The sequence below is a fragment of the Aulonocara sp. 'chitande type north' Nkhata Bay genome, linkage group LG3, assembly GCF_057382095.1.
Source record: "Aulonocara sp. 'chitande type north' Nkhata Bay isolate Kocher_YH1m ecotype deep benthic linkage group LG3, A_spYH_male_GT1.1, whole genome shotgun sequence".
In the NCBI taxonomy this organism is placed as follows: Eukaryota; Metazoa; Chordata; class Actinopteri; order Cichliformes; family Cichlidae; genus Aulonocara; species Aulonocara sp. 'chitande type north' Nkhata Bay.
The window spans coordinates 54,860,579-54,877,408 of record NC_141346.1 but is presented as its reverse complement, the minus strand read 5'-3'; the positions used below and the strand labels follow the sequence as shown (position 1 = coordinate 54,877,408).

Below are 16,830 nucleotides of genomic sequence, written 5' to 3'. Positions count from 1 at the left end.
CAAACAGGTTTTGAAGCCATTTGAGCTAAGATTTTAAAATTATTCACATAATGAAAACCTATACTTTGTCTCGGGCGAGTTTCCCATTCAAATGCATGTAACAGTGAGAAACGCATTGTCTTGGCGAAAGAAAGCGTTTTTGAACAACTTCATATAAATCGCTGTAACTTTTGATAGAAGACTCAGACACACATGTTTATGGCTTTATCTTATAAAACTCAATATCTCCGTGCTGGGCAAACAGGTTTTGCAGCCGTTTGAGCTAAGATTTTAAAATTATTCACATAATGAAAACCTATACTTTGTCTGGGGCGAGTTTCCCATTCAAATGCATGTAACAGTGAGAAACGCATTGTCTTGGCGAAAGAAAGAGGTTTTGCAGCCGTTTGAGCTAAGATTTTAAAATTATTCACATAATGAAAACCTATACTTTGTCTGGGGCGAGTTTCCCATTCAAATGCATGTAACAGTGAGAAACGCATTGTCTTGGCGAAAGAAAGAGGTTTTGCAGCCGTTTGAGCTAAGATTTAAAAATTATTCACATAATGAAAACCTATACTTTGTCTCGGGTGAGTTTCCCATTCAAATGCATGTAACAGTGAGAAACGCATTGTCTTGGCGAAAGAAAGCGTTTTTGAACAACTTCATATAAATCGCTGTAACTTTTGATAGAAGACTCAGACAAACATGTTCATGGCTTTATCTTATAAAACTCAATATCTCCGTGCTGGGCAAACAGGTTTTGCAGCCTTTTGAGCTAAGATTTTAAAATTATTCACATAATGAAAACCTATACTTTTTTTCAGGCGAGTTTCCCATTCAAATGCATGTAACAGTGAGAAACGCATTGTCTTGGCGAAAGAAAGCGTTTTTGAACAACTTCATATAAATCGCTGTAACTTTTGATAGAAGACTCAGACACACATGTTTATGGCTTTATCTTATAAAACTCAATATCTCCGTGCTGGGCAAACAGGTTTTGCAGCCGTTTGAGCTAAGATTTTAAAATTATTCACATAATGAAAACCTATACTTTGTCTCGGGTGAGTTTCCCATTCAAATGCATGTAACAGTGAGAAACGCATTGTCTTGGCGAAAGAAAGCGTTTTTGAACAACTTCATATAAATCGCTGTAACTTTTGATAGAAGACTCAGACACACATGTTTATGGCTTTATCTTATAAAACTCAATATCTCCGTGCTGGGCAAACAGGTTTTGCAGCCGTTTGAGCTAAGATTTTAAAATTATTCACATAATGAAAACCTATACTTTGTCTGAGGCGAGTTTCCCATTCAAATGCATGTAACCGTGAGAAACGCATTGTCTTGGCGAAAGAAAGCGTTTTTGAACAACTTCATATAAATCGCTCTAACTTTTGATAGAGGACTCAGACAAACATGTTTATGGCTTTATCTTATAGAACTCAATATCCCCGTGCTGGGCAAACAGGTTTTGCAGCCGTTTGAGCTAAGATTTTAAAATTATTCACATAATGAAAACCTATACTTTGTCTCGGTCGAGTTTCCCATTCAAATGCATGTAACAGTGAGAAACGCATTGTCTTGGCGAAAGAAAGCGTTTTTGAACAACTTCATATAAATCGCTGTAACTTTTGATAGAGGACTCAGAAACACATGTTTATGGCTTTATCTTATAAAACTCAATATCTCCGTGCTGGGCAAACAGGTTTTGAAGCCGTTTGAGCTAAGATTTTAAAATTATTCACATAATGAAAACCTATACTTTGTCTCGGGCGAGTTTCCCATTCAAATGCATGTAACAGTGAGAAACGCATTGTCTTGGCGAAAGAAAGCGTTTTTGAACAACTTCATATAAATCGCTGTAACTTTTGATAGAGGACTCAGAAACACATGTTTATGGCTTTATCTTATAAAACTCAATATCTCCGTGCTGGGCAAACAGGTTTTGCAGCCGTTTGAGCTAAGATTTTAAAATTATTCACATAATGAAAACCTATACTTTGTCTCGGGCGAGTTTCCTATTCAAATGCATGTAACAGTGAGAAACGCATTGTCTTGGCGAAAGAAAGAGTTTTTGCAGCCGTTTGAGCTAAGATTTAAAAATTATTCACATAATGAAAACCTATACTTTGTCTGGGGCGAGTTTCCCATTCAAATGCATGTAACAGTGAGAAACGCATTGTCTTGGCGAAAGAAAGAGGTTTTGCAGCCGTTTGAGCTAAGATTTAAAAATTATTCACATAATGAAAACCTATACTTTGTCTCGGGTGAGTTTCCCATTCAAATGCATGTAACAGTGAGAAACGCATTGTCTTGGCGAAAGAAAGCGTTTTTGAACAACTTCATATAAATCGCTGTAACTTTTGATAGAAGACTCAGACAAACATGTTCATGGCTTTATCTTATAAAACTCAATATCTCCGTGCTGGGCAAACAGGTTTTGCAGCCGTTTGAGCTAAGATTTTAAAATTATTCACATAATGAAAACCTATACTTTTTTTCAGGTGAGTTTCCCATTCAAATGCATGTAACAGTGAGAAACACTGTCTTGGCGAAAGAAAGCATTTTCGTACAACTTCATATAAATCGCTGTAACTTTTGATAGAAGACTCAGACAAACATGTTTATGGCTTTATCTTATAAAACTCAATATCCCCGTGCTGGGAAAAGAGAACAGGTTTTGCAGCTGTTTGAGCTAAGATTTCCAAGTTATACACATAATGAAAACCTATACTTTGTCTCGGTCGAGTTTCCCATTCAAATGCATGTAACAGTGAGAAACGCACTGTCTTGGCGAAAGAAAGCGTTTTTGTACAACTTCATATAAATAGCTGTAACTTTTGATAGAAGATTCGGATACACATGTTTATGGCTTTTTCTTATAGAACTCAAGGTCCCCGTGCTGGGAAAACAGGATTTGCAGCTGTTTGAGCTAAGATTTTCAAGTTATACACATAATGAAAACCTATACTTTGTTTCGGTCGAGTTCCCCATTCAAATGCATGTAACAGTGAGAAACGCATTGTCTTGGCGAAATAAAGCGTTTTTGTACAACTTCATATAAATAGCTGTAACTTTTGATAGAAGACTCAGACAAACATGTTTATGGCTTTATCTTATAGAACTCAAGGTCCCTGTGCTGGGAAAACAGGATTTGCAGCTGTTTGAGCTAAGATTTCCAAGTTATACACATAATGAAAACCTATACTTAGTTTCGGTCGAGTTCCCCATTCAAATGCATGTAACAGTGAGAAACGCACTGTCTTGGCGAAATAAAGCGTTTTTGTACAACTTCATATAAATCGCTGTAACTTTTGATAGAAGACTCGTATACACATGTTTATGGCTTTATCTTATAGAACTCAAGGTCCCCGTGCTGGGTGTTAGAGTTTGTATTGTTGATTGTTATTTATGCTTAGAAATATTTAACCATAGATGCATAGAGGTGTATAATCAATTGTGTAGTGATAAGTTGTGTGATCTTTAACAGGCTACAGAGGCTTGGTGTGTATTCCACACTAGAATGCACACCTATATCCTGGGAGCATGGGAAAGTTCGTACCTTGTCTTAATTGTTTTATGGTAGGATTAACGTAGCTACGTCTGTTCTAGTCTAAGTGCTTTTCTGTTTAGATGAACTGCTGGACTTCCTCACCGGGGGGGGTCTAGTCTACCCTCTTCCTGACCAAGGATGTTTGACCCTTTGATCAGCAACACACACACACACACACACACACACACACACACACACACACACACACACACACACACACACACACACACACACACAGGCAAGGTACTCTTTGTTTGTATGTAGACGTCGTATGTTAATGAACCTATGCATATTCATGTAACCTCAATAAAAGGACAGTGTTACGGGAGGACGGACGAGAGCGACTGGGGTCAAGCGAAGGGACGGCGCTCTGTCCGGTCTCTCCCGTGCACGAGTAACATGAAGAACTTTGCCTATTTGTGTCTTGCTTAGCAGTGTAATTATATTGTCTTCAACGTTCCAGCGGATGGGTTCAAGCTACAAACCTATCATTAATTGGTCCTTCGATGCCGGAGCCCTGGAATCGCATTCACCGAGGGGAGGAGAGGCACGCTGAAAGACTGACGTCAGCCAGGAAGTTCCTGTGGATTCGCGGTCTGTCTTTTCTCCTCGATGAATGACGGTCGGCGGGATTCGGGCTGATATTACACTCTAAGCAATGCCAAGTAAGTTTAAAGAGGCCGACTCTATAACCGTGTCGTTGTGCAGTCTCCGCCACTGTGTGAGGCGTTGAGAAGAGCCCGACTCTATAACCATGTGGTTGTGCAGTCTCCGCCACTGTGTGAGGCGTTGAGAAGTTCGCTACTTTGTGGAGCGATACCCGGGTTCCTTGCTAATTTGTGGAGCAAGAGGTTCCTCGCTACTTTGTGTGGCGAGAGGTGAGTTCTCCGCCACTTTGTGGGGCGTTGAGAAGTTCCGCGGGGTCCAGACTGTGCTGGACGATAGGCCTATTTTGTGTTGTTTTTGTTGTCGTCGTCGTCGTTGTTGTTGTTGTGTGGGTGTGTGCGGAGCAGAACATGTGGTCTGTGACACCGACTGTTGTTGTTATCATGGGTTTCTAGGCAACCAAGAGTGAGTCGGAGGGAGACAGACGTTTGTGCTGGACTTTGCTCCTGGCAGCACAAAGTATTTATGTAAAAAAGAGAGGGAGCGACGGCTCCACAGCTGCGCGGGTTCACGTGAGCGCGGTCACGCGGGTTTCACGCGGACCTGAGCCGTGCGGTTAATCGCAGGCTTAAAAATGGAAGAGATTAAAATGTTAGAAGTTTTCAGAAAACACACCAGCCTTGAAGAGCGTGTGGAGAAGGCCAGCCCACATCAGCAGCTATGCTCTGGTGGGTGGCTGTCCCCCCACCCCTTGCTGACACAAAACGTTAACTCTTCAGCCTGTGTGCCAGACCATAGACGTAATTGAGGTGGATAGTTGTTAAAAGTCATCTACATTACGCTTGTGGTTGCTCAAATTCAGTACGATGACATGTGAGGTGAAGTGATATAGATAAATATTTAAACTAATGAAGTGCATAGAGGCACTTGACCTGTGTGGAAGACTGTCGTCTTATTATGAACCATTGTTGAGATATACAGCACACCTGTGAAAACAACTATGCTGAACCCTGTATGAAACATCTAAAAGTACATGATGGAGAAGCTGTGTTGAATATGAAAGTGTAAGACTTTGCCGCTGTGGGCAGAGCAACTACTGTGTGATGTTGCGTTGCGGGTTTTTTTTTTTTCTTCTGAGCTGATGAGCAGGCTACACATTATCAGATCGAGAGCTGTCTGAGAACTACTCTAAGAGAGGGAAACAACGCTATGATAACTGTGATAACTGGAGTGTGCAGCGTTTCCATGAGCAGTTTTCCTGAATCTTGACTCTTGTGTGTGGAGTGTTCATAGCATCAGCATCATGTTTTTGTTTATTTGTTTTGTTGGGTTGAAAATAAATAAACGTGTGATCATGCCTATGGATCACCATGGCACAGGAGATAAACAGGAGATAAGATGTACCACAACGTAAGGAGTGCTCTGACACGTTGATAAATGTGATTTATTTATGCAGATGACAAAGTGAGTGTGAATGTGTCTGACATCACAGTGTTTTTGTGCACTGTGCAAGAGTAATTGCCTTTGATTGTGAGTGACAGCGGTGATTTTGCAGGTCACCAGCTATTGTAAATTAAAAAAAAAAGAGTGAATAAGAGGGAGAATTTATATTGTAGAAAAAAAATAATCATAGGAAAAAGGTTTTGTGTTGATCAACCAAAAAAAACAACTATAATTTCATTTTCTGCTTTTAAGAAAGGATTGTTCACAAAAACAGAGAGAGAGAGAGAGATGTGTGTTGGTTAAGCAGTGATGATAATAATGAACATGTCTTAGTTTGTCACTTTCAGGTGAAAAGCAGACCTGAATCAATTTTCCACATGCAGCGGTCGGAAGAAAGTTATAGTTTAACATCATTGGAAACATGCAGGCCAAGTTTCTGGCTGACTTATTTACAGCGCCATGTGTCTCTCAACCTCACAAGCAAGTGCTCACTCCTCCCTGAGGAATGCAGCTCCAAAGAGCAATAACATGGCAGATAAAGACAGCAGCAAGTCCTGAGCAAAGAGTCCCAGCAAAGCAGCAGCAATGTGGACAAACAGCATCAAAGAAGAAGAGCAAACCCATCATCCTGACTGATCGGATGGATGGCACTGTGTTTACAACAGGCTGTGACTTCACTGTGCATGTGAAGAAAACGTTTGAGGAGAACTGAACAGTTGGAGTTTGACATTTGCCACCTGTGGAGTAAAATGGCAAGAAGAGACAGTGGAACACAGGACAAAGCTGAAGGAGAACTGCCGGCTGTTTGGACTGTTGAAGTGGGAGAGGACAAAAGAGTGAGAGGACAACAGAGTGAGAAGACTAGGTGAGAACACATAGGAATTATTTAATGTGGGAAATCAAAATTTGGGTTAGCAAACTTGGGGAAAAGAAAACTGACTGCTTAAGTTGGAAAATTGAGAAGGAGTCTGGATATATGCAAATATAAAAAACATATACATCATATACAAAATCACACACACAAGCAGAACATGCATTAACCCTACTAACACAAACACAAGAGAGCTCATGCAAAGACCAGTGGACTCATAGCACATTAGTTAAGAAATGATTAAATAATAGCAGAGAAATGTGTAGGAAAGGCACAAACACCCATGCAATGAAAATTAGCTTGTTATCTTTCATCAGTGTTAAAATAGTGTCAATTTAGCAGACACTTGTTATTAAATACTGAATTTATCCAATGCAAAAAATTGACTCTCCAGGTTGCAGGACAACAGTTTAACTTTTGTGGGGAAAAAAGATCCTGGTTTGACCAACCAGTGATCAGACAATAAATTTAGTTGTTAAAATGGTAAATTGGGAGAAGCTTCCTGCTTGATTGAGGCAGCACATGTAATTTACTGTATGAGGGAAATTGTCTTTTGTGATACTATTTTGAACATGCTTTTCTGTCGTCCTGTCAACTTAGTGGGTTAATAGCTGATATGCAAATTAGTTGATCGGTTTTAGATTAATGAAAGGTGACTGAATTCTAGTATGAGTGAATGAGATGTGTTGGAGTTGTTGTGTGTTGAGTGGAGACTCTAAAACACTGAGTTTCCTGCTTTGATGTGCGAGTGAATCCTGTATTTAGATACACAACTCTGAATACGTCAGAACAAACTTCTTTTGTGAAGTGCATGACAGCATGTCACATGTTTTATGATGAAGGGAAAAAAGGAAAACTGAATAAAATAGATCTGTGGCCTAAATGAGTGAAGAACACAGACCTGGTGATTAAACTCATAAGTTAAAGAAGACATTAGGCTTATGTTGTGAGTGGTGCAGCTGATGGTTGGTTTGGAGTGAATCTAGCTGATGATTCTTCTCCTGTTGTGAAGTTGATGAGGAGTTTGTGTCATGACTTAGCAAGGCCTTTTTATTTTGATACTTTCACAGTGCACTGAAAGTTTTGTTCGATAATCTCTGTTCTTTAAGCAGATCTGCACGTCGGGAATTAAAAGCGCTACACGTCGTCGAGAAAATTGTGCCAAGTGAGTTCTCCACATTTAAATGGACTCTGGAGAAAGCCACTTATTTGGGACAATTATTAAATGACAGTCCCAGTCCAAAAGGATTCAGCGATGTAATCCAAACTAAAGTTCTTCTTTTTCTTTTTGAAATGACGTCATTTTGCTGAGAGTGGAAACTAAATGCGACGATAGGTTCCACTATCAGCAAAGAAAGAAAGAATGAATGCATGAATGAGTGAGTGAAAGGAAAACAAACTGACTGACTGGTAAAAGCTGACAAAAGCTGACAAGACTTTACTGATGTAACACGACTGTGTGAAGTTGACCCCCGCCTGGCAGGGGTGCAGATGAGTCTGTGTGTGCTTCCCTTTACAGGAGCAGAAAGATGACAGCAACACTCGAGGTTGCGTGATGATTTAACATTTTAAATGCCATTTTCTGTGTCTGTGAATTTACTATGTGTGCGTCATTCACTAGCTTGTGTGCTCACAGAGATAGCTGTGACAAAGTATGCATACGCCTGCGCAAGCGCTAACATTTGCATTTTCGTTTTTACAGCATTACGGTTCTTCATGTGTTTGATCATGTGATTTATAGGAATACTGGCTAATGTTTCTCTACTACAAGATTTCTGGGTTTATGTGTGACGAAAACTGTAGTTACAGGCTATATGTTGATGGAGAAATTAATATAGTTTGAGACATACTGTGATGAGACCAGTGTTACTTTTTCCACAGCGAGTGTTAACTTTATGGTGTTTTATGGCACCTCTGGAATGTGGATGGCCGACGCCTGCCCACCAGGATGGTCAATGTGTATTGCTAATGTTTGTTTTTCTGAGACTGCATTTAGAAGATTCAGCTGAAGCGGACAAGTGACATGAGTAAAACAAATAAGAGATTACGGTATTTATGGAATAGTTTATTATGGGCTCATTTGCTGGCCACTTTTGAACCCATAATAATAATATATGAGTGGAGTGACTTTGCTTAAGAGAAGTCACTGATTACATTAATGTTAACAGAGTACATGGGATAATCCATGTCTGAGGTGAATTAGGGTAATAGTTGTAGTTACTGATTTGAGAAAACCTGCACATGACACTTGTCTTGCTGATGTTGAATGCTTATTACTCTTATGATACAATTGTTTACAGGTATGAAGTTTGATTTCACTTCCAGATTTTGCTTTCCAGGCCGTGATGGTGTGTATGCAGGCTCCTGGGAGAGCCAGGTGTTAAGCAAACTTAATATGCAACACACGCTAACATCTTTTATTGCAGGGTTACGGAGCTACTCCAGAGGAGATGCCCTGATGTTGCCTGGGACGTGATCTAGCTAATCTTTTTCTTTAAGACAGGGATCCAGGTTTGGTGAGTTGACGCATGGGAATGTCCATGCGTCAAGAGGTGGAGTGCAAGGATTAACATTAAACAATGTTTACTATTATTGTTGCAGTGATTTGTGTGATTAGCCGTTTATTTACAAGTATTAAACCTATGCAAGTGGTGCACCCATGTTCAGATGAGGCTTTGATGGCCTATAAGTGAAGTTCACTGAACTAAAGAATGTGGTTTGATGATTGTTGACATGCTCTCCAAATAGAAGTTTTTCTTCTTAGCAAGGAAATACAGGTGCAGCAGTAATCTCCTGAGAAATCTTCAGAGGCCCAGTGAGAAGCGTGAACCATTCCAGGCATAGCTGACAGCCAGGCAGTGGTTGAGGTCAAAGGTCAAGCTGGTTGGGGCCCATCATGAGATCAGACCTTGGAGCCACAGCAAGGACCATGAAACTGCCTGCAAAATAGAGGAGAGGATCGTCCACAAGATGGGAGCTGAGGCCAGGAGAGAGGCTTCAGGAGGATCAGAGATCATCTTCAGCACAGCAGACATCACACAGAGAGCTGTGCTACTGAGTTTCCAGGAGATTTTAAATAAAATGAAAGATTCAATATTGACGCTGAGGAAGACAACTAAGGTGTACGACGTGCTCTGCCTTAAACCTTCAGCAGCGTTGGAACATGAAAACTCGTGGGATGAGGGGAGCGTGCCAAGCTCCATCGACAGCGCAGAAGGAGTTCGAGGATGACATCATGATTCTGTGAAAGCACAGGAACCAGAAGCTATGGTGGTGATGACAGCAGTTTCCTATGAACATCACCTAATGCTGTGCCACTATACTGTGCATACGATGACACTCTGAAGGCTGCTGGGATCATAACAGCAGTAAGACAACTGAACCCTGCACCCTTTCCACAGAGGTGTTTCTCTGCAGAGCGTGGACAATGAAGGAGTCATAAATATCCCCCTCGCAGGATGAAGGCCTGAAGTGAGGTGATGGGAGGCCATAAAACTAGAGTGCTGAGAGGTCTGCAGCTTTGGAAATAGCTGAGACCCATGTTGACAAACAACAAAACTAACTGGTATGTTTGAATGTTTATTCTACATACATTTGGACTCTGGTCCTATGGACAACGAAACAACTAGAAGAGACATTCATGACGCCCTGCAGAACTCAAACCACTCTGCAGAGAGACATGTGATTTGCACACCCGGAGGAAGCATCACCAAGCTGAGATGTTTTTGAAAATGTTACTTTCTTAGTTTCACTATTAAATTAACAATTTCTTTGGTTGCTCGTAAGATGCAGTTTGCCATGAGATGAGCTCAATGAATGGGGTAACTGCTAATACATTTATTAAACTGTGTAACTTTTACAGTAATTTAGGGTGATTTGACATATGCTGAGTAAAAAAAATGTTTGCATTGAAACTGTCAGACATAAGGTATGCATAACTGGGAACTTTCTAGCATAAAGGTCAAAAACGGGGGAATGTTAGAGTTTGTATTGTTGATTGTTATTTATGCTTAGAAATATTTAACCATAGATGCATAGAGGTGTATAATCAATTGTGTAGTGATAAGTTGTGTGATCTTTAACAGGCTACAGAGGCTTGGTGTGTATTCCACACTAGAATGCACACCTATATCCTGGGAGCATGGGAAAGTTCGTACCTTGTCTTAATTGTTTTATGGTAGGATTAACGTAGCTACGTCTGTTCTAGTCCAAGTGCTTTTCTGTTTAGATGAACTGCTGGACTTCCTCACCGGGGGGGGTCTAGTCTACCCTCTTCCTGACCAAGGATGTTTGACCCTTTGATCAGCAACACACACACACACACACACACACACACACACACACAAACACACACAGGCAAGGTACTCTTTGTTTGTATGTAGACGTCGTATGTTAATGAACCTATGCATATTCATGTAACCTCAATAAAAGGACAGTGTTACGGGAGGACGGACGAGAGCGACTGGGGTCAAGCGAAGGGACGGCGCTCTGTCCGGTCTCTCCCGTGCACGAGTAACATGAAGAACTTTGCCTATTTGTGTCTTGCTTAGCAGTGTAATTATATTGTCTTCAACGTTCCAGCGGATGGGTTCAAGCTACAAACCTATCACTGGGAAAACAGGTTTTGCAGCTGTTTGAGCTAAGATTTCCAAGTTATACACATAATGAAAACCTGTACTTTGTTTCGGGCGAGTTCCCCATTCAAATGCATGTAACAGTGAGAAACGCACTGTCTTGGCGAAAGAAAGCGTTTTTGTACAACTTCATATAAATAGCTGTAACTTTTGCTAGAAGACTCGGATACACATGTTTATGGCTTTATCTTATAGAACTCAAGGTCCCTGTGCTGGGAAAACAGGATTTGCAGCTGTTTGAGCTAAGATTTCCAAGTTATACACATAATGAAAACCTATACTTTGTTTCGGTCGAGTTCCCCATTCAAATGCATGTAACAGTGAGAAACGCACTGTCTTGGCGAAAGAAAGCGTTTTTGTACAACTTCATATAAATAGCTGTAACTTTTGATAGAAGACTCAGACAAACATGTTTATGGCTTTATCTTATAGAACTCAAGGTCCCTGTGCTGGGAAAACAGGATTTGCAGCTGTTTGAGCTAAGATTTCCAAGTTATACACATAATGAAAACCTATACTTTGTTTCGGGCGAGTTCCCCATTCAAATGCATGTAACAGTGAGAAATGCACTGTCTTGGCGAAAGAAAGCGTTTTTGTACAACTTCATATAAATAGCTGTAACTTTTGCTAGAAGACTCGGATACACATGTTTATGGCTTTATCTTATAGAACTCAAGGTCCCTGTGCTGGGAAAACAGGATTTGCAGCTGTTTGAGCTAAGATTTTCAAGTTATACACATAATGAAAACCTATACTTAGTTTCGGTCGAGTTCCCCATTCAAATGCATGTAACAGTGAGAAACGCACTGTCTTGGCGAAAGAAAGCGTTTTTGTACAACTTCATATAAATAGCTGTAACTTTTGATAGAAGACTCGGATACACATGTTTATGGCTTTTTCTTATAGAACTCAAGGTCCCCGTGCTGGGAAAACAGGATTTGCAGCTGTTTGAGCTAAGATTTTCAAGTTATACACATAATGAAAACCTATACTTTGTTTCGGTCGAGTTCCCCATTCAAATGCATGTAACAGTGAGAAACGCATTGTCTTGGCGAAATAAAGCGTTTTTGTACAACTTCATATAAATAGCTGTAACTTTTGATAGAAGACTCAGACAAACATGTTTATGGCTTTATCTTATAGAACTCAAGGTCCCTGTGCTGGGAAAACAGGATTTGCAGCTGTTTGAGCTAAGATTTCCAAGTTATACACATAATGAAAACCTATACTTTGTTTCGGTCGAGTTCCCCATTCAAATGCATGTAACAGTGAGAAACGCACTGTCTTGGCGAAAGAAAGCGTTTTTGAACAACTTCATATAAATAGCTGTAACTTTTGATAGAAGACTCGGATACACATGTTTATGGCTTTATCTTATAGAACTCAAGGTCCCTGTGCTGGGAAAACAGGATTTGCAGCCATTTGAGCTAAGATTTTCAAGTTATACACATAATGAAAACCTATACTTTGTTTCGGTCGAGTTCCCCATTCAAATGCATGTAACAGTGAGAAACGCACTGTCTTGGCGAAAGAAAGCGTTTTTGTACAACTTCATATAAATAGCTGTAACTTTTGATAGAAGACTCGGATACACATGTTTATGGCTTTTTCTTATAGAACTCAAGGTCCCCGTGCTGGGAAAACAGGTTTTGCAGCTGTTTGAGCTAAGATTTTCAAGTTATACACATAATGAAAACCTATACTTTGTTTCGGTCGAGTTTCCCATTCAAATGCATGTAACAGTGAGAAACGCATTGTCTTGGCGAAATAAAGCGTTTTTGTACAACTTCATATAAATCGCTGTAACTTTTGATAGAGGACTCAGAAACACATGTTTATGGCTTTATCTTATAAAACTCAATATCTCCGTGCTGGGCAAACAGGTTTTGCAGCCGTTTGAGCTAAGATTTTAAAATTATTCACATAATGAAAACCTATACTTTGTCTGAGGCGAGTTTCCCATTCAAATGCATGTAACCGTGAGAAACGCATTGTCTTGGCGAAAGAAAGCGTTTTTGAACAACTTCATATAAATCGCTGTAACTTTTGATAGAGGACTCAGAAACACATGTTTATGGCTTTATCTTATAAAACTCAATATCTCCGTGCTGGGCAAACAGGTTTTGCAGCCGTTTGAGCTAAGATTTTAAAATTATTCACATAATGAAAACCTATACTTTTTTTCAGGCGAGTTTCCCATTCAAATGCATGTAACAGTGAGAAACGCATTGTCTTGGCGAAAGAAAGCGTTTTTGAACAACTTCATATAAATCGCTGTAACTTTTGATAGAAGACTCAGACACACATGTTTATGGCTTTATCTTATAGAACTCAAGGTCCCTGTGCTGGGAAAACAGGATTTGCAGCTGTTTGAGCTAAGATTTCCAAGTTATACACATAATGAAAACCTATACTTTGTTTCGGGCGAGTTCCCCATTCAAATGCATGTAACAGTGAGAAATGCACTGTCTTGGCGAAAGAAAGCGTTTTTGTACAACTTCATATAAATAGCTGTAACTTTTGCTAGAAGACTCGGATACACATGTTTATGGCTTTATCTTATAGAACTCAAGGTCCCTGTGCTGGGAAAACAGGATTTGCAGCCATTTGAGCTAAGATTTTCAAGTTATACACATAATGAAAACCTATACTTTGTTTCGGTCGAGTTCCCCATTCAAATGCATGTAACAGTGAGAAACGCACTGTCTTGGCGAAAGAAAGCGTTTTTGTACAACTTCATATAAATAGCTGTAACTTTTGATAGAAGACTCGGATACACATGTTTATGGCTTTTTCTTATAAAACTCAATATCTCCGTGCTGGGCAAACAGGTTTTGCAGCCGTTTGAGCTAAGATTTTAAAATTATTCACATAATGAAAACCTATACTTTTTTTCAGGCGAGTTTCCCATTCAAATGCATGTAACAGTGAGAAACGCATTGTCTTGGCGAAAGAAAGCGTTTTTGAACAACTTCATATAAATCGCTGTAACTTTTGATAGAAGACTCAGACACACATGTTTATGGCTTTATCTTATAGAACTCAAGGTCCCTGTGCTGGGAAAACAGGATTTGCAGCTGTTTGAGCTAAGATTTCCAAGTTATACACATAATGAAAACCTATACTTTGTTTCGGGCGAGTTCCCCATTCAAATGCATGTAACAGTGAGAAATGCACTGTCTTGGCGAAAGAAAGCGTTTTTGTACAACTTCATATAAATAGCTGTAACTTTTGCTAGAAGACTCGGATACACATGTTTATGGCTTTATCTTATAGAACTCAAGGTCCCTGTGCTGGGAAAACAGGATTTGCAGCCATTTGAGCTAAGATTTTCAAGTTATACACATAATGAAAACCTATACTTTGTTTCGGTCGAGTTCCCCATTCAAATGCATGTAACAGTGAGAAACGCATTGTCTTGGCGAAATAAAGCGTTTTTGAACAACTTCATATAAATCGCTGTAACTTTTGATAGAGGACTCAGAAACACATGTTAATGGCTTTATCTTATAAAACTCAATATCTCCGTGCTGGGCAAACAGGTTTTGCAGCCGTTTGAGCTAAGATTTTAAAATTATTCACATAATGAAAACCTATACTTTGTTTCGGTCGAGTTCCCCATTCAAATGCATGTAACAGTGAGAAACGCATTGTCTTGGCGAAAGAAAGCGTTTTTGAACAACTTCATATAAATAGCTGTAACTTTTGATAGAAGACTCGGATACACATGTTTATGGCTTTATCTTATAGAACTCAAGGTTCCTGTGCTGGGAAAACAGGATTTGCAGCTGTTTGAGCTAAGATTTTCAAGTTATTCACATAATGAAAACCTATACTTTGTTTTGGTCGAGTTCCCCATTCAAATGCATGTAACAGTGAGAAACGCACTGTCTTGGCGAAAGAAAGCGTTTTTGTACAACTTCATATAAATCGCTGTAACTTTTGATAGAAGACTCAGACACACATGTTTATGGCTTTATCTTATAGAACTCAATATCTCCGTGCTGGGCAAACAGGTTTTGCAGCCGTTTGAGCTAAGATTTTAAAATTATTCACATAATGAAAACCTATACTTTTTTTCAGGCGAGTTTCCCATTCAAATGCATGTAACAGTGAGGAAACGCATTGTCTTGGCGAAATAAAGCGTTTTTGAACAACTTCATATAAATCGCTGTAACTTTTGATAGAAGACTCAGACAAACATGTTTATGGCTTTATCTTATAGAACTCAATATCTCCGTGCTGGGCAAACAGGTTTTGCAGCCGTTTGAGCTAAGATTTTAAAATTATTCACATAATGAAAACCTATACTTTGTCTGAGGCGAGTTTCCCATTCAAATGCATGTAACCGTGAGAAACACACTGTCTTGGCGAAATAAAGCGTTTTTGAACAACTTCATATAAATCGCTGTAACTTTTGATAGAGGACTCAGACACACATGTTTATGGCTTTATCTTATAAAACTCAATATCTCCGTGCTGGGCAAACAGATTTTGAAGCCATTTGAGCTAAGATTTTAAAATTATTCACATAATGAAAACCTATACTTTTTTTTCAGGCGAGTTTCCCATTCAAATGCATGTAACAGTGAGAAATGCACTGTCTTGGCGAAAGAAAGCGTTTTTGTACAACTTCATATAAATAGCTGTAACTTTTGCTAGAAGACTCGGATACACATGTTTATGGCTTTATCTTATAGAACTCAAGGTCCCCGTGCTGGGCAAAAAGGTTTTGCAGCTGTTTGAGCTAAGATTTCCAAGTTATACACATAATGAAAACCTATACTTTGTTTCGGTCGAGTTCCCCATTCAAATGCATGTAACAGTGAGAAACGCATTGTCTTGGCGAAAGAAAGCGTTTTTGTACAACTTCATATAAATAGCTGTAACTTTTGATAGAAGACTCGGATACACATGTTTATGGCTTTATCTTATAGAACTCAAGGTTCCTGTGCTGGGAAAACAGGATTTGCAGCTGTTTGAGCTAAGATTTTCAAGTTATTCACATAATGAAAACCTATACTTTGTTTCGGTCGAGTTCCCCATTCAAATGCATGTAACAGTGAGAAACGCACTGTCTTGGCGAAAGAAAGCGTTTTTGTACAACTTCATATAAATCGCTGTAACTTTTGATAGAAGACTCAGACACACATGTTTATGGCTTTATCTTATAGAACTCAAGGTTCCTGTGCTGGGAAAACAGGATTTGCAGCTGTTTGAGCTAAGATTTTCAAGTTATTCACATAATGAAAACCTATACTTTGTTTCGGTCGAGTTCCCCATTCAAATGCATGTAACAGTGAGAAACGCATTGTCTTGGCGAAATAAAGCGTTTTTGAACAACTTCATATAAATCGCTGTAACTTTTGATAGAAGACTCAGACACACATGTTTATGGCTTTATCTTATAGAACTCAAGGTCCCTGTGCTGGGAAAACAGGATTTGCAGCTGTTTGAGCTAAGATTTTCAAGTTATACACATAATGAAAACCTATACTTTGTTTCGGTCGAGTTCCCCATTCAAATGCATGTAACAGTGAGAAACGCAGTGTCTTGGCGAAAGAAAGCGTTTTTGTACAACTTCATATAAATAGCTGTAACTTTTGATAGAAGACTCGGATACACATGTTTATGGTTTTTTCTTATAGAACTCAATATCTCCGTGCTGGGCAAACAGGTTTTGCAGCCGTTTGAGCTAAGATTTTAAAATTATTCACATAATGAAAACCTATACTTTGTTT

General features: G+C 39.4%; 1 long non-coding RNA gene across 3 annotated transcripts in view; it reads left to right on the top strand.

Annotated features, from left to right (window-relative positions):
* Positions 1–11,161, top strand: part of LOC147336230 (uncharacterized) — a 61,207-nt gene extending 50,046 nt beyond the window's left edge. For all 3 annotated transcript variants that reach the window (XR_015128228.1, XR_015128227.1, XR_015128226.1), the window contains one exon: positions 8,882–11,161. This is a non-coding gene — a long non-coding RNA (uncharacterized LOC147336230). The remainder of the gene's footprint in view (positions 1–8,881) is intronic.
* The last annotated feature ends 5,669 nt before the right edge of the window (positions 11,162–16,830 follow it).